Genomic DNA, 23696 nt, shown 5'->3' with positions numbered 1-23696 from the left:
GGGGACGGGAGCTCAGGGGAGGTCAGAACAGGTACCAAACCAGACCTCAGAAACTACTCCTTCAAGGAAGCCACAACTCGACGGGGTTAGCTGGGGGAACGATATATGCCAGAGGCCCTGCTGAGAACAAGAGTGAGGGATAGATGGCACTAAAAGAACCCAGGCAATCACTAAAAAACAAATAAATAATAAGCCCTGGGAAAGGGGGACCCGTGCTCCAAGTTGCTACAATAGATTATCTAAGTATCCGATTTCCAGCAAAAATTGTGAAGCTGCAGAGAATCAGGAAAGCACGACCCATAAGGCAGAACGGGCAACACAAACTGCCAAGAAGAATGACCACGCACTGGACTGAGCAGAAGACTTCCAAATAGCCATTAGAAATGTGTTCACAAAAAATTTTTAACAGCATGATTAAAGAAGTAAAGGGAGGTATTCTGACAATGTCCCATCAAATACAGACTACCAATATAAATATAGGAATTCTATTAAAAAAGAACCAAGTGGGAATTCTGGGGTTGAAAATGAATAATTGAAATAAAAAATGTCAGGGCACTTGAAATGTAACTCCAGAGCCTGGTCTATAGTCCCTGAGGTTGATTTGATTATCACCCAGTTTTCTGCTGGAATAACACACTAAACCTGGGTGGCTTAGTCCGTTAAGTGTCTTGACTCTTGATTTTGGCTCAGGTCATGATCCCAAGGGTTGTGGGATGTGGGATGGAACCCTACAACATGCAGCCTGCTTGAGATTCTCATTCATCCCCTCTCTTCCTCTCTCTCTCTCTTCCCCTCCCCCAAGGAAAAAAAGATAAGAAAAAATTTCACCAAAAGGGCTCTCAACCGTAAATATGAACTAGCAGAAGACAAGACTTAGTGAATTTGAAGCTAGAGTAACAGAAGTTACACAAGCCAAAGAACAGAGATGAAAAAGAATAAAGAAAAATGAACTGAGCCTTAGAGAAATCTGAGACCATTAAGCACACCAACACACACATCATGGGAGTGCCAGAGGAAGGGGAGGGGAGAGGAGAGGAGGAGAGAAAGGGGAGAGGAAAAAACAGTCAAAAGAATAACAGAGGCAGCCAGTAAGCCCCAAAGCTACAAATTATGATTCCATCCATATAAAAATCCAGAATCAAATCTACAGAGAAAGTACATTTGTATTTAGGGGAGGGTTACGAAAAGGGTAGCTGAAGGGTATGGGGTTTTCTTTTTTGTGGTGATAGAACTTCTAAAATGGACTGTGGTGACGGTCATGCACATCTGCGAGTCTACTAAATATCACTGAAATGTAAGCTTTAAATACGTGAATTTTATGGAGTATGAATTATATCTGAATAAGGCTGTTAAGAAAAATCTAACCCAGTTTACCTAGAAATAATTTCTTTTGTCATTGCTTTGATATGTAAACATTTGGTTAGAATTCTCTGATTAAATAAGAAATAAAACCATAAATGACATACCTCTGTTAAAATAACTTACAGCCACTTTTAAGGCTTATGGAAAACAAAGATTTATCAAACAGTTATGGATCAGGCACTGACTAAAAGCATTTATTTGTTCACTAACGCTTACAACAGCCCCCAGCGAGGCATCAGCACACTGTACACAAGGCCACAGCCCTGTAGGCCTCTTAAATCCCACACACAGAAGGCAAAACCGGAACTTCATTGGTCTGCAAGGGCTACCAAAACAGAATACCACACACTGGGTGGCTTAAAAACCGGATGTATTTTCTCCTAGTTCTGGAGGCTGGAAGTCCAACACTAAGGCGACAGGAGGTTTGGTTTCTAGTGAGCCTCTCTCCCTCTCGTCCTTGGCTTGCAGACAAGCACCTTCTTCCTGCATCTCTCTGGCTTTTCTCTCTGCACACACACTCCTGATGTTTATTCCTCTTCTTATAAAGACACTGGTCCTATTGCATTAGGGTTCCATCCTTATGAAATCCCTTAATCTTAATTACCTCCTTAAAGGCCCCACCTCAAACACTATTAGGCTGAGGATCGGGGCTTCAACATATGAATTGTGGGGGCAACAACTAAGCCCACAATAGAACACAAGTGTATCTCCTGGTCTGTAGTCCCTGAGGTTGATCTGATGTCCACCCAGTTCTGCCCAGCCGGAATAACACAGCAAACCTCACCTGAAGGTGTCCTGCAAGGACGCTCACGGTTTCACAGATGTTACTGTGCTTAATCCACAAAGTAACATGGGGAAGCACAGTTTGCAAATCATTTCTGTATTTCACATAGATAAAGAAACAGGTACAGAAGAAAACAGACTGCTGGAGACTGCATCCTTTATTAAAAAGTTATATGAAAATAAATACCAGTAATATGAGGGCATAAAGCAAGAAAGAAGAAAGTGATCCAGAAAACAGTCGATCCAAGTCCAGAAAGCAATGATATCCTAAACCCAGATGACAGGTGTGTGGCAAGCCAAGAGGCAAGCATGGTTTGGAATGGGGTGATGAAGGCTCCAAGATGATCTCTAGGAAATACGGGATATGGATAAGACAGGCAGAAGGAATGAGAAGGGAGAGGTTCATTTTTCAGTTAAATCTTGAAAACTTGGTTAAGGCAATTAGGTAAAAAAAAATAAAGAATTCAAGTTATAGGGACATATTGCTTCGAATGGCACAAAGATTTTAAAACTAGAATATAGAGAAGGAAACATAAAGCTGCACATTAGATAGCTCTGCAATAAAGAAAAATCAGACACAGTAACAATGTAAATACAGACTAGTCAAGGAAGATAACAGAACATAAATGTTATTGATTATATATAAATAAGGACATAGTTCAATGAATGAATTGAAAACAGTGAGATAGCTAGATTAGGAAAAGGCAGAAGGGAAGATAAGTGAGGCTATCCCTCGCTAAATCCTCACCTACCTCAGAAGGAAGTCAATCAACTGACAATGTCTGAAGCTGTTACATCAAGAACCACAGTAGGATATCATTGACCAATACAGAGGTGACACCATAATTAATTAGCATAGCTAACTTTACTGAGTAGTTACTGTATAAAAAGCATTACACTGATTCTCACAGTAACTCTATGAGATGGGTACTCTAATTAATTCTCATGACGAAATGGAGACACAGAAGCTATACAGCTAGTAAGCAGGAAGAATCACGTTAAGAATCAAAGCAGTCAGGCTCCCAAATCTGTGTTCTTAATCAGCACCTCTTAAAACCTGCTAAAAACAAAGTTATATAAATGGTTGATTCAGAAGAGTATGACTTCTGTGAGGAAAATAGATGATTTAGGGAAGTGACTGCTAACTTTCATACTAAGTCCTGTCATATCTGATTTTTAAATTATGTATGTTAACTGAAATGAAAAGACAATACCAAATGTTGAAGATACGAAACTGCCAGTGTAGAATATTATAACTACTCTGAAAACTCTGAGGCAATATACTCAACCTGAAGAGATGCGTAACCTATGACCCCGCAAACCTACTGTTATATCCTAGATTGGATACATCCAATAGCAATGTGCACAAATGTTCGCCACAAGACATGTATAAGGATACTCCTAACAGGGCTATCCAAGGTCCATGATGCACAGAAGGGATAAACTGAGCACAATCACACAGTGAACACTCCACAGCAAATATAATGAACAAACTACATCCACGCACGATAACATGGGTTAATTTCACAAACATATTGTTGGGCTAAATAAGGAAGCTAGAAAAACAATGAGTGCGCCCAGCATGGCCCAATTTATATAAAGTTCAAAAACAGATTTAAAAAAAAGAAAACCAACCCCAAAGCAATGGTGGCAGAAGTTAGGCCAGCTCTGCTGAAAGCAGGGAAGGAGTGACTGGGGGCCATACGAAGGACTTCCTCGTTGCTGGTCATACTCTGCTGCTTATTCTGAATGGTGTTCTGTTCACTTTGTAAAAACGCATCGAAGTGAATTTTATAATTAGTACACATTTTAAGTGGTGAGTTGTATTTTAGTAAAAGTTAAAAAAAACATGTTTAATTTAAAAATGTACATTACTTTGGTAACATTTTTAAGATATGCAGTATTTAAATTTTACACCTACAAGAGAAGCCAAGCCTTCTTCTCATATGTGGATCCGAATCTTTTTTAATGCCTAAAATATGTTTTTTCTCTAAGATATTTCTTCAAGAATGCTCCCCAAGCACCCTGCGCACCAGCTGGTGACATCCCCATCACATGGCAGCAATAAAACTGTTTGCAAACACTGTGATCTTTAGAGGAAAAGGGTTTGCTACAAACCCAACGTAAAAATAGTCTGAGGTCTAAATCTACTCTTGACTTCAGCATGGGCTCTGTGTCTTTGCCAAAGTAATAAATCTGCTCAGGTTTCCAACTCAATAAGAGGGAAATTTTCCCAACAATTAGAGCTAGTAAAAACAAAAACAACAACAACAACAACAAAAAGGCCCCCAGAAACAAAGATACAGCTACCTCAATGCACTGCACATCTTCTATCTCTAGAAATACAGAGGTTGGACAAGGCTTTGTCAAGGAGGGAAGGTGTCATGAGAAAAACACAAAAATGAGAATCATGCAATCCCAACTGCAGGAGATTTGTTTCAAAATAATCAGAGGAGGGCAGTGATGCCCCAAGGTGGCCAGAAGTTAAGGGCTGTCTGCTACGAACTATGGGGGCTTACCGACCTATTCTCTTAACGTCTGAGTAAGTTTGAAATCTTCCTTAATGAAGAATTAGAAGAGGTTTGTTTGGTATACTAAAAGAACTTCAGTTCTCTCTTCTTTCTCCTTTCTCTTTTATACCTTCTTTCGTAACACCGTTTGCTCTTACTGCTTCTACAAGTTCTAATTATTGATGCATAGAAGTAAATTAGACACCTTTTCTTTAATCACACTCCTCCTTTCCTATTTTCTCGTACTGGCACCACTAATTTCATAGACACTTGGAAACCTGAAGTTATCTTTGACTCTTTCCCTTCTCACAGCCAATCGGTTCCATCTCCAATCTCCTCTACTGTATTGGTGAGATGTCTCTTCCACCCTTGTTCAGTGTTCCCCACTGGCCTGGTTCAGGGTTTCATGGATTACTTAGAAGGCTGTGATATCTGAAATCAGGTTTCCTCTTCTTTAAAGAAAAAAAAGTCTTTTTTAATCCAAAACAAAAGCCTTCTGTTTCTTTAAATAAAAAGCTACCTCATAGGACTATTACAAAGACTTAAGAGAGCTCACATGTGAAACAGTGGGGCTCCCAACATGTAACACGCACACAAAGTCTGGTTTTCTTCCTTCTCCATGTTCGAGTCTTATCAAACTGGCATGGAATCCCTAAAGATACAATCAATGTCCTGATTCAGCTCCTTTTGCTGTTTCCTCTACCAACATCATACTTCCATGCCATCACCCTGTGTCTAAAGATGAAATGTCCTTTAACTGGTCAGCTCAAATGTCATCTCACCCGTTTCCACACATGTGCATACAGACTCGGGAGACTTCAGTCTTGTTTCAGGCTCAGGAATACAGACAACACTGCATCCTGCCTAAGGAAGAGAGCAGAATGAGCAGTGCTCCAGAGCCAACTGAGAGTTCTGTGTGGGTTTTGCCTTTCAGCCTGACAGTCTTGGCTCTCGTGTTAGGAACCAGAAAACCTAAGTGTGCTTTAAATTCTGCCAAGCCAACTATGTAAACTAGATAAAGCAGGGGTGATCATTTTCAAAATGCTTCTTCGCTAATCCTTCTTCAGAGGTAGCTTAGTATTCCTTTAAATAATCCGGTCCCCGCTGCACTGAAGGGTCATTACAAAGCCTCAGCTGGCCGTGACTTCTCTGGCGCACACTACTGTGCGAACTACGGCACGTTAACACGAGACTCCATGTAAGCTGGAAAGAAAGCAAAGTACGAGTGGTTCAAACCACTCTTAATTTTCTTATTAGTAAACCTCCATTTCAAATTTCCAATTTACTTAGACAATGCAACTGATAATACATCACAGACAATTCACACACCAAACTCCTCCCAGCTTCCCGAAGTTACCACTGCCATACCACCTCTCCCGAGAGACTGCCTGCTAACTAACCAGGGTGGTGCCCTAAGCAGTCCTACACGGTAAGCTCCTTTCCACCATTCAAATTCTACCCCAAAGTCCCCTCCTCTCCGTAAAGTGCCGGCTCCATCTGCTATTGCTTCCTCACCTGTGTTCCGAAAGCACTTTCTACACACTTCTATCACGCCCGTAATTAGTCTGTTTCTCTCTAGTTCTCCCTCACACCACCCCCTCCTCCCAAATACATTGTGAGTTGCCTGAAAAAAAGAAACATACATGACAGCTACTGGAGAACAGGGTTAAGAGCAGACTCTGGAGCTCGAAGAGCCCGGCTTGGAATTCTATTCTTCTGCTTCCCAGTAATAAAACCTTGAGCATACTCTAACTTTAAGCCTCAGTTTCCTCACATGAAAAAGGATAATTACACCCACCTCACAGAGCCATTATAAGGATTATGTGAAATAATGAAAACCATTGTTCCTCCCTCACTCCTCAGCTTCCTTTTGACAAGGGAGCTTAAAGCAGTATTAAGCACACAGGTGTTAGAGTCAGTGCTTGGTTTTCAATTTTCGTTCTTACATTTACTAGCTTTAAGACCTTGGACAAGCTACTTCAACTCTCAAAGCCTCAGTTTCTTCATCTGCAAAAGTAAGATAATAATTATTACCCATTTATAAGGTTATTATAAAGATTAGATGAGAAAGTTCACATAAAGCCTTAGGCACAGTGAGGTGCTCTAGAAATACTTCTGTTAAGCTTTCTATTTATCTACTTTAAGGCTGATCTCCCAGAAAATTATCACAGAGCAAACTCCTTCCCTTCCACAAAGAACCGTTTCAGGAGTCAGCATCCACCAAGTATGATGTTGTTTCTCTTCCTTGGATTTTGGGTTCCACATGGCCATGACTTCAGTCGTGATACCAGTTGATTTTTTAAAAATTGTGTTCTTTGAGAGGCTATCAACTTGCAAGTGCAGGGAAACAAATTAACAACAGCCAGTATGTCTCCCTACCTTAGGTGTTACCTTTCTACTCTGCGTCATTAAGCTTTGTAACTTCTATAACTGAAGCATATATTAAAACTGAATATAGTGAGACACCGACTTAAGGAAACCTATGGAGAATTGCTCTGTGTATGGAATTCTGTATGTGCACCATGCTGACAAATCTACACTTTGGAAAAGGATTTTAATTCCTGTACACGCAAGGAGAAAAAAGGGAAAAAGTTTGGTGAACAGTTATGAAACTAATAAGGACAATAAACACCGTTATAAAAACCTCTCCCCTGATGACCCATATACCCTCTACTTAATACAATATGTTAACTTTTACCCCAACTCCTAATTCTGCATAGAAGAATCAAGATCTAAAATGTTTCACAACTTTCTGCTGTAATTTTATATATACACGGAACAAAAAGAGTGATAACAGAGCCCGCAGGCCCCTCATAATAGAGCTCAGCAGCTGGTGGCTCAAAGGTGAGTCAATGTTAACTGATATCCTATGCACTAGAGATAAAGTATCAAATGAGATGAGTTGCTCAGGGAACCAAAGTAATCCTCTTGACCATGTCTGATAAATCTCATATCTTTTTATGTTCATCACAACTCACAAAGTGAAGGTCCCTTACCATAGCCTATGACAAATAAAACTGAAATTCTCAGCTTTCATAAAGCTGAAAAAAAAAAGGAAACCATGAAAAGAACTGTCCTCAAATCCAAACCCCCACTCCTCTCTACCAGCTCCCCCAACATATACTTTTGAATAAGAGAATAGAAAGATTACTATTTTTTTGGTTTCTAGCATGTCTGTAAATTATATAATACTTTCACATACATCCCTGACGCTCATGACCCAAAACAATGTATTCCATTATAAGTCTTATTTTACATATGAAGAAAAGAAGGATGAGGAAGTTCAAGTGGCTTTCTGTGATCACAATGGTACAATCATAACTGCAACAGATCCACTCAGATCTGTGCTCCTCACAATACCAAGATGTAAATACCATAAATCGAATGCAAACAATGTTTGTAATGTTCATTAAAGCTGACTCAGATCTTCCCCACTTGTGTTCAGTCTCTCTCTCTAAAATAAACAAACATTAAAAAAAGAGGGGGGAGAGGGGCGCCTGGTTGGCTCAGTTGGTTGAGTGCCCAACTTCAGCTCAGGTCATGATCTCACTGTTCCTGAGTTTGAGCCCCACGTCGGGCTCTGTGCTAACAGAGCCTGGAGCCTGTTTTGGATTCTGTCTCCCTCTCTGTTTCTGCCCCTTTCCTGCTTGTGCTCTATCTCTCTCTCTCAAAAATAAACATTAAAAAAAATGCTGACTCAGAAAGTGAGGCAATAGGGTTAACTCCCTTACAAATGGTAAAAATAAATACATTTCAGAGTAGCAGTTCTCAAATATTTTGATCACGGGACCCCTACACATTTAAAAAATTACTAATACTAACGACTTCAAAGACCCACTGTTTATGTGGGTTATACAGACATCTACCACATTAGAAATTAAAAATAACACTTTTAAATACAAGAATACACAAGTTCACATTCCATCAGCTGTCCAGGTGGTGATGTCATCACACATCATATAACTTCTAGAAAACACCACTGTATACTTGTGAGAGAATGGGACTGAAAAGGCAAACAGCATTTCTATATTATCATGAGAATCGTTTTGACATGGCAGACTCCTTCTGTACGGATCTTGGAGATCCAAGGAGGTTCCCAAATCACACTTTGAAAACCACTAAGTGGGGCAACTGGTGCCTCAGTCTGTTAAGAGTGTGACTCTTGGTTTCAGCTCAAGTCATGATCTTACGGTTCATGAGCTCAAGCCCCATGTCGGGCTCTTCACTGTCAGCTCAGAGCCTGTTTAGGATTCACCCTCTCTCCTTCTCTTTCTGTCCCTCCTTGGCTCCTGCTCTCATCTCTCTCTCTCAAATAAAGAAAAGGAAAAAAAAAGAAAACCACAGAGTTAAAAAGTTAAGAGCTATCAAGGCAATTCTTCTTAAATTCTAAGTTCTAGCCTGTTATCTTACTTTAAGTACACTGTTTCTCACTACTAGATTTAAAAAGCTTTTAATCTTGATGAGGTCCCAATAGTTCCTTTTTGTTCTTGATTCCCTTGCCTCTGGGGATGTGTCAAGTAAGAAAATGCTGCGGTTGAGGTCAAGGAGGTTGTTTCCTGCTTTCTCCTCTAGGGTTTTGATGGTTTCCTGTCTCACGTTCAGGTCCTTTATCCATTTTGAGTTTTTGTGTATGGTGTGAGAAATTGATCTAGTTTCATTCTTCTGCATGGTGCTGTCCAGCTCTCCCAGCACCATCTGTTAAAGAGGCTGTCTTTTTTCCATGGGATACTCTTTCCTGCTTTGTCAAAGATTAGTTGGCTGTACATTTTTGGGTCCAATTCTGAGTTCTCAATTCCATTCCATTGGTCTATGTGTCTGTTTTTGTGCCAATACCATACTGTCTTGATGATGACAGCTTTGTAGCAGAGGCTAAAGTCTGGGATGGTGATGCCTCCCGTTTTGGTTTTCTTCTTCAATATTACTTTGGCTATTCGGGGCCTTTTGTGGTTCCGTAAATATTTTAGGATAGTTTGTTCTAGCTTTGAGAAGAATGCTGGTGCAATTCTGATTGGGATTGCATTGAATGTGTAGATTGCTTTGGGCAGTAATGACATTTTAACTATATTTATTCTTCCAATCCATGAGCATGGAATGTTTTGCCATTTCTTTGTGTCTTCTTCAATTTCCTTCATAAATTTTCTATAGTTTTCATCATACAGATCTCTTATACCCTTGGTTAGGTTAATTCCTAGGTATTTTATGTTTTTTTTGTGTGCAATTGTGAATGGGATCAGTTTCTTGATTTCTCTTTCTGTTGCTTCATTGTTGGTGTATAAAAATGCAACCAATTTCTGTACATTGATTTTGTACCCTACAACTTTGCTGAGTTCTTAGATCAGTTCTAGTAGGCTTCTGGTGGAGTCTGTCGGGTCTTCCGTGTAGAGTATCATGTCGTCTGCAAAAAGGGAAAGTCTGACTTCTTCTTTGCCAATTCCGATGCCTTTTATTTCCTTTTGTTGTCTGATGGCTGATGCTAGGAATTCCAGGACTATGTGAAACAACAGTAATGACAGTGGACATCCCTGTTGTGTTCCTGGTCTCAGGGGGAAAGCTCTCAGTTTTTCCCCGTTGAGGATGATGTTGGCTGAGGGTTTCTCATAGATGGCTTTGATGATGTTTAAGTAAGTTCCTTCTATCCCGACTTTCTCGAGGGTCTTTATTAAGAAGGGATGTTGTATTTTGTCAAATGCTTTTTCTGCATCTAATCATATGGTTTCTACCTCTTCTTTTGTTGATGTGATGTATCATTGATTTGTGAATACTGAACCAACCAACCCTGTCACCCAGGAATGAATCCCACTTGATCTTGGTGGATAATTCTTTTTATGTGCTGTTGAATTCAATTTGCAAGTATCTTGTTGAGGATTTCTGTATCCGTATTCATCAAGGATATTGGCCTGTAGTTCTCTTTTTTTGCTGGGTCTCTGTCTGGCTTGGGAATTAAAGTGATGCTAGCTTCATGAGTCTGGAAGTTTTCCTTCGATTTCTATTTTTTGGAATAGTTTGAGAAGAATGGTATTAATTCTGTTTTAAATGTCTGGTAGAATTCCCCAGGGAAGCCATCTGGCTCAAGGCTCTTATTTGTTGGGAGATTTTTTGATAACTGATTCGATTTCCTCACTAGTTATGGGTCTGTTCAGGTTTTCTATCTTTTCCCGTGTGAATTTTGGTAGTGAGTGTGTGTTTAGGAATTTGTCCATTTCTTCTAAGTTGTCCAATTTGTTGGCATATAATTTTTCACAGTATTCCCTGATAATTGCTTGTATTTCTGAGGGGTTGGTTGTAGTAAGTCTATTTTCATTCATGTTTTGTCTATTTGGGTGCTCTCTCTTTTCTTTTTGAGAAGCCTGGCTAGAGGTTTGTCAATTTTGTTTATTTTTTCAAAAAACCAACTTTTGGTTTCATTGATCTGTTCAACTGTTTCTTTGGATTTTATATTGTTAATTTCTGCCATGATTTTTACTAGTTCTCTTCTTCTACTAGGTTTGGGGCGTTCTTGTCACTCTCCCTCTAGTTGCTTTAGGCGAGCTGTTAGATTTTGCACTTGCACTTTTTCTAATTTCTTGACATAGGCCTGGAGTGCAATGTACTTTCCTCTTAGGACTGCCTTTGCCGCATCCCATAGAGTTTGGATTGTTGTATTTTCATTTTCATTTGTTTCCATATATTTTTTAATTTCTTCTCTAATTGCCTGATTGGCCCATTCGTTCTTTAGTAGGGTGTTCTTTAGACTCCATGTTTTTGGGAAAAAAATTGAAGGAAGGATTGTTTTAGTTATTCCCTCTTACCACTAATTCTCTCTGCAACGTATAGTGCCCTGGACAAAGATAGTATCAAACATTTATGGGGTAAACTGAATCCTTCTTAAGTCTAGTGGATGAAGCAAAAACATCTTAAAGCAAAATTATCACCTCTCTACTCTGATAAAAACATGAACAATGAAGTATATAAAACAGAGGTCAGATCTTCTTAGATGTATCAAACAGACAAAAACTCCATTCAAAACATGGAGAACAGCAAAAGATCTAAACAAGAGAAATGAGGAGAAAGTTAATACTTTAAGGTTATAACTGTTTAGCTTTCTCCTAATTTTTCTCTTTCCAAATAAAAGTAGCAAAGCATATTCTGATGTATAAATGGTTTCAATATTATCAGTATCCATGCTTCCCTTACCCAAAGTTGGAACTTATTAAATTTTTTTTTTTTTTTTTACTTATTAAATATTTTTAAGATGATTTAGGTGCACCTGGGTGGCTCAGTTGGTTAACCGTCTGCCTTCGGCTCAGGTCATGATCTCACAGTTCGTGGGTTTGAGCCTCGTGTCGGGCTCTGTGCTGACAGCTCAGAGCCTGGAGCCTGCTTCAGATTCTGTGTCTCCCTCTCTCTCTCTGACCCTCCCCTACTCACGCTGCTTCTCTCTCTCAGAAATAAATAAAACATTAAAAAAATTTAGAAAGATGATTTGTACCTGTATATTTGAGAGAAATCTGTACGTGAGACCTCTGCAGAAATAAGAGATCAGTGAATAATAATGCCACCTCATAATTACATAATTTTTTCTAAAAATTTTAACAACTCTAATTTTCATTCAGTCTTAAAATAACAAGTTGTAAGATTTGCTGAAGGATACACAAAGTCAACAAATCAACAATAATTTCAGAAATAAAACAGAAGTCCCCAGTCCTCTCATCCTGTTTCAGGGCAAAGAGGCTGAGCTACTTTCCAGAGAAACCTTACGAGCACAGAGTATCCCCAAGGCTCCAACAGGTAATACCAGAGAGTCTGGTCTAATAAAGGCTTTGACTCGCATGATTCTCAGAATAATGGAGTCCAAACCCTAAATCTATAGCATTAGGAATCCCAAACATTTTGAATAACCTACTCAAATATTTTAAATAAATAATTTACTAAAATTTAGACAAACTGTATTCATGGGCTTTATTACAGACTAAGGCTATCAGGAATTTTCTCCTTACACCTCACTATTTTCAGAATACCTGAAGTACTATCTACTACTCCAGTATTAGTTAATGAAGGACACATAGTTTGCTACAAACATTTAAATTCTTCCTATGTCAAACATTTGCAATTTAGTCCTGATTAAAACCCAAAGTTAACTACTGAGAACTAGCAACTTTTCCAAATATTAGAAAAGACCAAACATCATCTGTCCTAAATCTTACAGATTATACCTAATAGTAAGAACCAAATAAGGTTTTTGATGCATTATAAAAACGATTATCATTCAGTGAAATTAGCTATAATAGAAGGGCTCTTACTTCAGCCACACCAAGTTTCACAGAACTAAAAGCTCTAAATTATTTATTTGCTTGACCAAATAACTAAGGTAGCAAGACTGTGTAGTCAGCAATGACAACCACAATCATCTTTAGTAATGAGTAGGAGTATAATCTAGTACACATGAAAGGCTATTGTGTGAAAAGGAGAGCAAGCGTGTAACACAAACACCAGATACACTATTTAGAAGATATTGATGCCTAAATGAAACAGCTGTATCTAAGAACAGAGCACAGTTATTCTTTCAAATATACATTCTTGTAGCCAGCTACTAAATAATGTCATTGTTACTATTTAAGATTTCACAGCAAAAAACAATAGTCACTTATAGTTGTAGATTATACAGGATATGAGACTTGATTCTAAGAGAAACAGCTTCTAAACATCCGAGGTCACAAATACCTGCTTGACTGTCATGCACCTTGCCAATGAACCAAGTATGCACATAGGTACTTAATACAAAGCAAAACACCCAATCAAAACATTTTATTGGGCTAAGCATAGTATTCTTGTTTTTAAGTATATACCAGCAAGAACGAATTATGCTGGGCAATGGAACATTTTCTAGCTCTTTTCTCAAAGAAAGGCAAACCAAAGAACACACATCTCATACTCCACTGACCATATCACCACCTCCATTCTCCAGACAATACATGAAGAATTCATGGGCATAAATACCCAATGCGCTGATTAGAGAAGACAGACATGTTCGAAAGGAGTCTGCTGGTTTCATGAAAAAATTATGCACCAGACCAGTGAAAATCGGTTTTGTTATTCTTTATCAGTCGAAGGAAAGGACCATTTACAGTTCATCTATAGTGACCTTTCCCAAGACTATGAAATTAAACGTCACAGCTTCTGGAGTGTCAGAGAAGGTTGCAAACATGTTCAGGTTTTGTTTTTGTTTGCACGTGGAAATAGGTGCCCAACAGACCTCAACTCGGAACTGTGAACTGCTGGAGACTTTAATCAGCAAAATTTGTGTGCAGGTGTGGTGTGATGTAGTATGGAGTGTGTGTGTGTGTGTGTGTGTGTGTGTGTGTGTAAAGAGAGGAGACACTCCTCTTCAATACTGATTTTACAATCAGAATTTAGGTTACAAACTAGCAGCCTGTGTTTATAATGACAACCTTCCACCATTTAAAAAGAAAAGGTTAAAATATGTTCTGTACATCTGTTTAAGAAACTCAAAGGATACAGAATTCTTTTTTAAAAAAATTTTTAATTTTTTTTTTTTTTTTTTTTTGAGAGGGAGACAGAGCATGAGTTGGGGAGGAGAACAGAGAGAGGGAGAGACAGAATCTGAAGCTGGCTCCAGGCTCTGAGCTGTCAGCACAGAGCCCGATGTGGGGCTCGAATTCGTGGACCGTGAGATCATGACCTGAGCTGATGTCAGATGCTCAACCGGCTGAGCCACCCATGCGCCCACAGAATTCTTTAGACTGAACTCAAAATTCCAGCACTTCAGTTACATAGCTGAGTTCACTTTGTGAAAATCTATCAAGCATACACTTAGGATCTGGACAGTTTCTATCTATACACACATACACACAAACACACACACTCATACACGTCAATAAAAAGTTTGTACACACACAAAAAAAGTTCTGCATTTAAAGGGCTAATGTGCTTTTTTATATGGGATGGTCAAAAGACGATACTGAGGCAGGGACAAGAAAAATGATGTTGTGAGCTCTTCGGCCATCTGTGGGAAAAACATTCCTGAAGACAAACCAGGAAAGCCCTGATGATGGGCACATGGTTGGATGTGAGGAGAGCCAGGAGGCCAGAACAGACTCAGTGAAAGGAAGAGTTACAGAAGATAAGGTCAGAGCTGGAGACATGGCCAGGAGTGAAATAAAGTGGTGAATGAGTTAGTCCCATACATACCTTTGAAAGGGGAAACAAGTTTAATGTGTTACCTAGTAAATGTCTGACATATCTCTAGTAAAATATCTGACAGATACGGGATAATCAATAAATGTGTATATTCACTTGGTTACCAAATGGAAGATACGTTTATTCAGCAGGTGTCCTATATGTGACATTTCATATCTCCAATTAGATAGATACTATTTCCATTTCCATTTTACAGATATGAAAACTGAAACAAGGAAAGAGAAGGCTCTTGCTTAGGAGAGTGCTAAAGTCAGACAGGCACACATCACCCCAAAGCTCTATGGACTGGAACAGACAACTTAAGTACTTCTCTATGGCCTCAACTCAAAAGAATAAAATAATTCCATAGTAGTGGCAGTCTCTACTTACCACCTGCGGTTCTACTCATCTGAAGGTAGGTAATTAACACCTATACCTCCTTCTTCCCTACAACTACAGTAAGTATGTGGTTTTATGCAAGTCTTGGCAATTTGGCAAGAAATATTTTCAAACTAAACTTCTGTAAAACTTCTACTAATAACTAGGTGGTTGCTTCAGCTCTAGTGAAGGATAGTGTGCTCTGACGCCAGGCCAAAAGTGCTGCTAAGTCCCAGGACCCCAGAGGTGGAACAAAGGGATTTAACAGCCCTTGTTTCCTGGTGACACTGTTCTGAGAAAATAAGAATGTGATAGGGAAGAATTGTAACGTCAGTATTTAACTTCTAAACATGGTATTGAGTGGCAGAAACTCTAACTTGAAATGTCAGATATTCTTACTGAATAACTGATTCAAAAAGTCTCAGCTGCCATACGGAATTTTACTAAGAGGAGAAAAAAAAGAGGCCGGTTACACTTTCTTGGATAGAAGTTTTTTTAGGAAATGTAACAACCTCTTTGACCTCAGCTGCAGCAATTCTTACTCAACACATACCCAAAGGCAATGAAATTAAAAGCAAATATGAACTACTGGGACCTCAAAAAAAAAAAGCTTCAAATAAAAAGCTTCTGCACTGCAAAGGAAACAATCAACAAAACCAAAAGGCAACCAACAGAATGGGAAAAGATATTTGCACATGACATATCGAATAAGGAGCTAGTATCCAAAATCTACAAAGAACTTACCAAACTCAACACCCAAAAAACAATCCAGTAAAGAAACGGGCAAAAGACATGCACATTTTTCCAAAGACGACATCCAGAAGGCCGACACATGAAAATATGCACAACATCACTCATCATCAGAGAAATACAAAACAAAGCCACACTGAGATACCACCCCACACTGGTCAGAGTGGCTAAAATGAACAAATCAGGAGACTACAGATGCTGGCGAGGATGTGGAGAAACAGGAACCCACCTGCACTGTTGGTGGGAATGCAAACTGGTGCAGCTGCTCTGGAAAACAGTGTGGCGGTTCCTCAAAAAATTAAAAACAGACCTACCTTACGACCCAGCAACAGCACTGCTAGAAATTTACCCAAGGGATACAGGAGTGCTGATGCATAGGGGCACATGTACCCCAGTGTTCACAGCAGCACTTCCAACAATAGCCAAATTATGGAAAGAGCCTAAATGTCCATCAACTGATGAATGGATAAAGACAATGTGGTTCATATATACAATGGACTACTACTTGGCAACGAGAAAGAATGAAATCATGCCATTTGCAGCAACATGGATGGAACTGGAAGGTATGATGCTGAGTGAAGTAAGTCAGTCAGAGAAAGACAGATATCATATGTTTTCAGTCATATGCGGATCTTGAAAAACTTAACAGAAGACCATGGGGGAAGGAAGGGGGAAAAATAGTTACAGAGAGGGAGGGAGACAAACCAGAAGAGACTCTTAAACACACAGAACAAACTAAGGTTGGATAGCAGGAGAGAGGGGAAAATGGGAGATGCGCATGGAGGAGGGCACTTGTTGGGATGAGCAATGGATGTCGTATGTAAGCCAATTTGACAATAAATTATATTCATTAAAAAGAAGTTTTTCAAGAATGTCTGAGCCATATGACTCCTATATGCCTTCTAAGAAGGCCAACAAAGTTATTAAAGTGCTTAATATTTATAGTTTTAGTTATACTTATAGCAACAAAGTTGTACCTGTTTGTGCTTACAACTCAACCTGGAATCTAAGGACTCTAGACAGGTTTTGAGAGGACTATAAATTTCATAAACAAAAATCTGTTTAAGCATTTTTCCTCAGAGAGCCACAGTTCTCATTAGCTTTCCAAAAAGATAAAACCCTCAAAAAAAGGCTTAAAAGCACTTTTCAACATATATGTACATCTGCTCCTTCTCTGTAGGCATTTAAAGCATAATTCTTGTTTTATAAGTATTTTTTTAAGAGTTTAGAGCAAACTTTTTTAAAATAAAGAGCCAGAGAGTTTTTATTTTAGAATCTGTGGGTGCATATGGTCTGTCTCATAGTCTTCTTTGAACAAACTTCAATGTGAAGTTTACAATGTAGAAACCATTCTTAACTCACAGGCCAAACGCCAGCTTCTTTTAGAGATCTCTGCAGAAATCACCCAGCATGGCCTTTGGGAGTCCAGGCTTCTTCCCCCTCCCCCGCCCCGGACTTCAAGAAAGTCACTAATCCCCTCTTAAGTCTCAAGCATCCACATATGTAAAAAATGAGATACTAAACTCTCCCATAAAGTAGTTTTAACTAGTAAGTGAGGCAGCAAGTGAATGGAACTGCCCACACAATACCTGGCATAGAGTTTAGCAAACTGATTTTATGACTCTTGCCTCTGCCTCATATGATGGTCATTAGTAGCATTTGTAAGTCAATATTAAGTATTTGATCAGCAGGCAAGCTCCTCCCATACAATCTACTTTATAATGATCTGCTCTATTTCCAGGAACCAATCGGAGTTTTCCTGGTCAGCCAGCAAACCTGCACGTGACTGACGAGACTAGCAGTCTCCTCATAATTACTCTTCTCCCTTCAGTGTGTGAATCAAATTTCTAGAGCAAACATTTATCAATACATTATTTTCCATCTAAATAGTTATAAATGCCTAGATCACAATAATTCAAAGAAGCTTAAGAAAACCCAACTTGCGCAAGAAGTAAAACCAGCATTAACTGGAGTATACTTAGGCATACCAAGGACATTAAGGTCACAAAATACTATACAGCACAAAGTCATCAGCAGAGACACTGATCCCTCCCCTTCCTCACAAAACTGAAGGTTTCAAATATATCCAAAATGCCATTATAATGAGCTTCCATTGTTCTTTGTTTTCTCCAGAAACACTAACCAACTAACAATGTTATAATCATTTTTATCCTTCACCACATATAAAGGCAGGACAGTCTTCAGGAAACAGTTACTGAAAATAAGTATTTTAATTTTTTTAATGTTTATTTATTTAAAAAAATTTTTTTTAACGTTTATTCATTTTTGAGAGACAGAATGCAAGTGGGGGTGGGGCAGAGAGAGAGGGGGACACAGAATCCAGAGCAGGCTGCAGGCTCTGAGCTGTCAGCACAGAGCCCGATGCAGGGCTTGAACCCACAAACCTGAACCAAAGTCAGACACTTAAACCAACTGAGCCACCCAGGCACCCCAATGTTTATCTTTGAGAGAGTGAGTGGGAGAGGGGCACAGAGAGAGAGGAAGACACAGAATCGAAAGCTGGCTCTAGGCTCTCAGTTGTCAGCATAGAGCTCAAACTCATGGACCATGATTATCATGGCTTGAGCCGAAGTCGGACACTTAACTGATTCAGCCACCCATGCATCCCTGAAAATTAAGTATTTTAGAAATAATTTTATTTATCTAAGACAACAGTTCTTCAATTCTATTTATATAGAAATATTCATCTGAGCAGCAGTAAAAGAAAAAGCACAATAGATAATTAGCTACATCATTATTCCAGAGCAGCTAGAGTGATACAATAATGTCCTTGTCTGTACTTTCCCCAAGAATCAAAGGCTATATTTCCTACTAATTGATATTAAGTAAAACTATGATTCTTACAATCACTAAGCTATTTTCAAGTTATTTTCTAGCCTCAGACACCTTTTAAAAGTTGTCCATATACAGAAAAAGTATGAAAGAAAAAGTGAATAAATACAGGACATTACACCTTACAAATGATTTTGTCAGCTTTCGGTGAATTTACTTTGAAAGTTTTTAAGACATGATTACTCAAAACCATCTTTTCCTCAAATAACCAGTAAAATGAAAATGTTATAATTAACAGTAAGCGTATATGTTTTTCTTCATCTCAGAAGACAAAGGAAAAAGAAATTCAATTACAAACCACATTACACAGTATGAGGCTTTCCAGGCCAAACCTAATTTAGTCCTCTGAAATTAATGGTATTTTTAGAGAAGATATAGGTAAATATAAACATGCTAAAAAGCTCTACTTAACTAAACACAGGCCGGTCCTTTGGTCTCTAGTCAGTAGGAACATTTGAAAAATTTCCACAAATATATAGCAGAATGCTTTTCAGGAGTAAAAGAACAGAACAGTTATGACAAAAACAGTCATGTTCAGAAGATATTCCATGAACTTGAAGAGTGAAGTTTTCCCCCAAATAACTGCTTCACATGCATTCACTAAATTCAAATATCACTAAGTAGATGTCCCCTTATTTGCACATCAGAGAAGTATATGCTTCCATAGTTAATCACCTATTCCACACTAAAGCAAAAACCCACCAAACTCCAGTGAAAAGCAGCCACATGTACTTACTATCACTGTCCTGCACAAACAGAAAATGCTCCATGTGTTTTTTAAAAGTTTCTGGTAGAATGATTTTTTTTTTAATTCAACATATCAATGCCCTTTATAAAATAAAATTGCTCCATAAAAGTCCCTTGAAAGATGATAATGTTTAAAGAAGGGTAAAAATAATCACCTTTTACTATCCAGCTATTAACTCTTCCCATTTTCACTGATTATGAACAGTATTGCTCGCTTTAGGGAGAGTCAAATTCACAAGATGCCAGGCAAGTACCATTAGCAAGTGGGCGGGGACTAAAGACTAAACATAAGAACTTCCTGCAGCTGCTCCCAGACCTCTCTCCCCATCCTGTTACTGCTAGAAGGAATGCAGGCCAGGTGTAACAAGACCTTCCACAGTTTCCTAAGAGAAGCCAGAAATCCATTTTTATTTTTATTCTTATTCAATGTTTATTTATTTTTGAGAATGGTGAGGGGCAGAGACGGAGCAAGGGGGACAGAGGATCTGAAGAGGGCTCTGTGCTGACAGCAGAGAGCCCAGCATGGGGCTCAAACTCATGACCTGGGCCAAAGTTGGACGCTTAACCAGCTGAGCCACCCAGGCGCCCCCAAAATCTTCCATTTTTAAATACTGGCAATCAAGAAACAAAAATACAGTGAGGCCGAATAAAAAGCACCTGCAAACTGAATTTGGCCTTTTAGTCTGCAACTAGTGCTAAGACACAGCAATAATACTTGAGGAACAAAAGCATCAGGAAGAATCTCAACTGTTTGACCCCCAAATTCTAAACTCCCCTGATTATCACTCAGATTTCGTGCTGAAGACGGATTCTCCATGTAGTCAGAAATATTGGTGGTAATCTTTCTCTCCTGAAGACTAATTTTTGGACTAATTTTTAAAAAAAGTACTACTACTTTAATTTACTATTGTAAAGTATACATTTTAGGGGAAAAAATCAAAACAATGAACATTTGAGGGAAATGAATTTAGAATTATATCAGTAAAACTAGAAAATGTAGAAATATGTAGAAAATGTATACATATAACTCATCTTTTAAAAAATATTATAATGTTTTACAAACTGTGTTAGTCGGGTAAAATGAAGGGTTAATCATAGCAATCCTTATAATCTAGTGACCATCTGAACTTTGAATCTCTAGATTGAGACATTAGGAACTGGCATTCCTGGTGGGCCACCTTCACTTCAGCAACATGAAATGGAAAAACAGATAAAGGAGGGGGGAAGTGACTATAATGTTAATTGGCAAGGATGTCTGCTATAAAAGTGCCAAAGGGTCTTAAGACTCAATACAATATTCTTTACTGCTTTAGCTCTAAGTAGATTAGATGGCTCTAAAGGATAAAACAGCAGACCTTCTTTTTGGAAACAAAATAGATTAAAAATTAGAAGGGATTAAAGTAGAAATACTATGTGCAGCAGCACCCAAAGATTTAACCTTTTTGAAGATCTGCTCTCAAACATCCAATTTAATCGAACATCCCATTTAAGAGGAGTGCCTGGGTGGCTCAGTCAGCAGAGCGTCTGACTCTTGATTTCCACTCAGGTCATGATCGCTGGGAGCCTGCTTGGGATTCTCGCTGTCCCTCTTTGTTTGCCCCTCCCACGGGTGCACACCAGCTCTCTGTCTCTCTCTCTCTCAAAAATAAACTTTAAAAAAAAATTCCAATTTAAGTAAAAAAAAAATCTGTAGTTACATTCTTCTCTGAGTTCTCGGTTAATTTGTAAAGGTACCTCCACATATGTTATCTTGATAGCATACTAAAAAAACCCCACAAAACACAATACCTTAAGAACAAGATGACAGAGTTGAAGGAAAAAGGCAGTTCTGTCTTTATGAGGGCTGGGTTTCCCTACCTGACAGCTGTGTGACTTCAAGCAAGTTTAACTTCTTACAGCACTTCTCCATCATCTGTATAAAAGGGTAAACACTAGCTACTTTACTTCTCCTTGTGAGAATTGTGATACATTTTAAATGTCTTTTAATTCATTCTCTTAACTGAAATTTGAATCCGCTCCACAACCTCAGTAGTTTAAAATACTTCTGGCAGAAGAGCTACATAGACAAGAGAACTCAACACTTTCTAAAGTAGCCCTTTCCATCCTCACACTTCTATTATTTTCTTTTACTAAACTAAAATCAGCTGCTGTTACTTCAAACCCCAACTCCCACTGAGCACATTCTAGTTAAGTCATATTAAGTACTGCTAATTAAGTGCTCTTTAAACTTTAGGCTCCATGAGGGTTAAGGCTGTTCAGTATTGAAGCCCTAACACTTAAAACAACGATAAGCACATGGTAGGTGTACAAGTGCAGTGAGTGATTTGTCCTGTGCAGTATTTACTGACTGACCACTGAAATGCCTTCTGATACAAAGAGTGCGAATGTGTACATTTCTGAAGCTGATCATTTAAAGTATAAGGTTTAAAACTGGAACTCTCATCTATAACCAAACACATGCTATGTTTTTAAAGAATCCCTTCAGATACAGTAAGTGAAAGCAATACAGTAAGTTTGCCGTACATTAGGTGCTGATGCTATTCAAGGATACAGATGATGAAGTGCCTTCAAAGCAATAAACCTACTAAGGTCTCCATAACTGCTATTCATAATTTCCTTCAGATTTAACTGAATTCCAAGTTCATATTAAAAAAAACTAAAATGATATCCAACCTCATTGCCACTGGCTAATCTGCAAATAACCCCCAAACAATAACTTAGTCAAATTTTATTATCTGAAAGTTACCCAAAACACATCAGAATTGAAGTTGAGATAGAATACCAAAATCTGTGACTTTATCTCAAGGCTTTCGTAGCAACACACTGCTATAAATAAACACCTCACTGGTTAAACACTAGAACTCATTTATAATTTAGCCACTTACATTCCAGAGTTAAAGAGTTGGTTTCATAAAGTACATTCTACTTCACAGAATAGGAAATCAGACACAGTGAACCACCAGCTCGCCACCCTGTGCAGATCTATGGAAATATTTCCATGACAAAGTAAATGTCTCCTGCCAGACAACAGTTTTAAGCTGTCACCCTGGGCTGTAAGCCTAAACAAAACATAATTAGGGAGCTGTATCTGCCACACACACAAGTCAATAACCCATATAAAACCACACATAAAATATCTCTGGATTACCTGGGTCACTGTTGCTTGACACCGTGCAAGAAAATTAGTGAACCAGAAATATGCAACTTCCACTAAAAGGCACTAGGTAAGGCAATGACCAGATGGACACAGTTTTACGAGAAAGGACAAAATCCAAGAGTCAAACATTTTCATGAACAGCAAAGTAGAGGACAGCTGATTTAGAAAAGCCATGTACGACCCTTTCTGCTCCAACAAACCAGAGTAGATGAATCCCCTACTCCTACGAAACTTCCTTGCCCATCAATCAGAAGAGGATACTACATCAAATGAAGCCACTGGATCCAGGAGAGCTTTAAAAGGCTAAAATCACTAACCTTCAAATTCCTTCAGCAAGGCGACCTCAGGTGCTGTTGGCAAAACTTAACATCCAGAGTTGACAGGAGAGGCGCAGAGTCTAGGTCTGCGTTACAGAGCCCCCTCCAAAGGGGGCGGGTGGCATTAACGCCAAATCTACAGGGAGCTAGCTACACTGGGTATAGGGCCCCAACTGGTTTTCAAGTTGCTGCGGTAATGTATTCCTTTACAACACACACCACACCTCTGCCCTGAAAGTTGCCAAAGCGCCATTGCAAAAGTGGCCTGCAGTCGCAAAATGTAACAGCCTCCGGCTAGGGCACACTCCTCTCCCCCGTACTTTGTGTCCAGGAACAATTTCTCAACGTGGCCAAGGTGATGCTGCAANGGCCTCCCTTCCACTTTCAATATGCGGCTTCTCCGCACGCTGTCAGCCCCCTGGGCGGCCCACCAACACGCGGGCAGGGCTCTGGCTCACACTCCTGCACTCCAGGGGCAGAGACGGGCGCACCACTTGCCTTGATCTAGGGTCCTGCCCAGCCAGGGTTGGGGAGATCCCCGGAAGAGCAGGAGCTGGGGATAAGCCTCTGCCCTTCTCGTCCCACGCAGGCGGCGGCCTCCCGCCCAGGCCCGGATCCCCGGCAGCTGCCCCCACCCCGCACCAACCCGTGCCGGCGTCCTTC

The 23696-nt window shown here is 39.3% G+C and overlaps 1 protein-coding gene across 1 annotated transcript in view; it reads right to left on the bottom strand.

The window, feature by feature from the left end:
• The window catches only part of PDZD8 (PDZ domain containing 8), a 90649-nt gene that overhangs the window by 65962 nt on the left and 991 nt on the right, over positions 1–23696 (bottom strand). The window lies entirely within an intron of this gene.

Source organism: Crocuta crocuta, unplaced genomic scaffold (genome assembly GCF_008692635.1).
Source record: "Crocuta crocuta isolate KB4526 unplaced genomic scaffold, BGI_CrCroc_1.0 scaffold138, whole genome shotgun sequence".
Classification (NCBI taxonomy): Eukaryota; Metazoa; Chordata; class Mammalia; order Carnivora; family Hyaenidae; genus Crocuta; species Crocuta crocuta.
The sequence above is the reverse complement of the archived record's forward strand: the minus strand, read 5'-3'. Positions and strand labels throughout refer to the sequence as shown.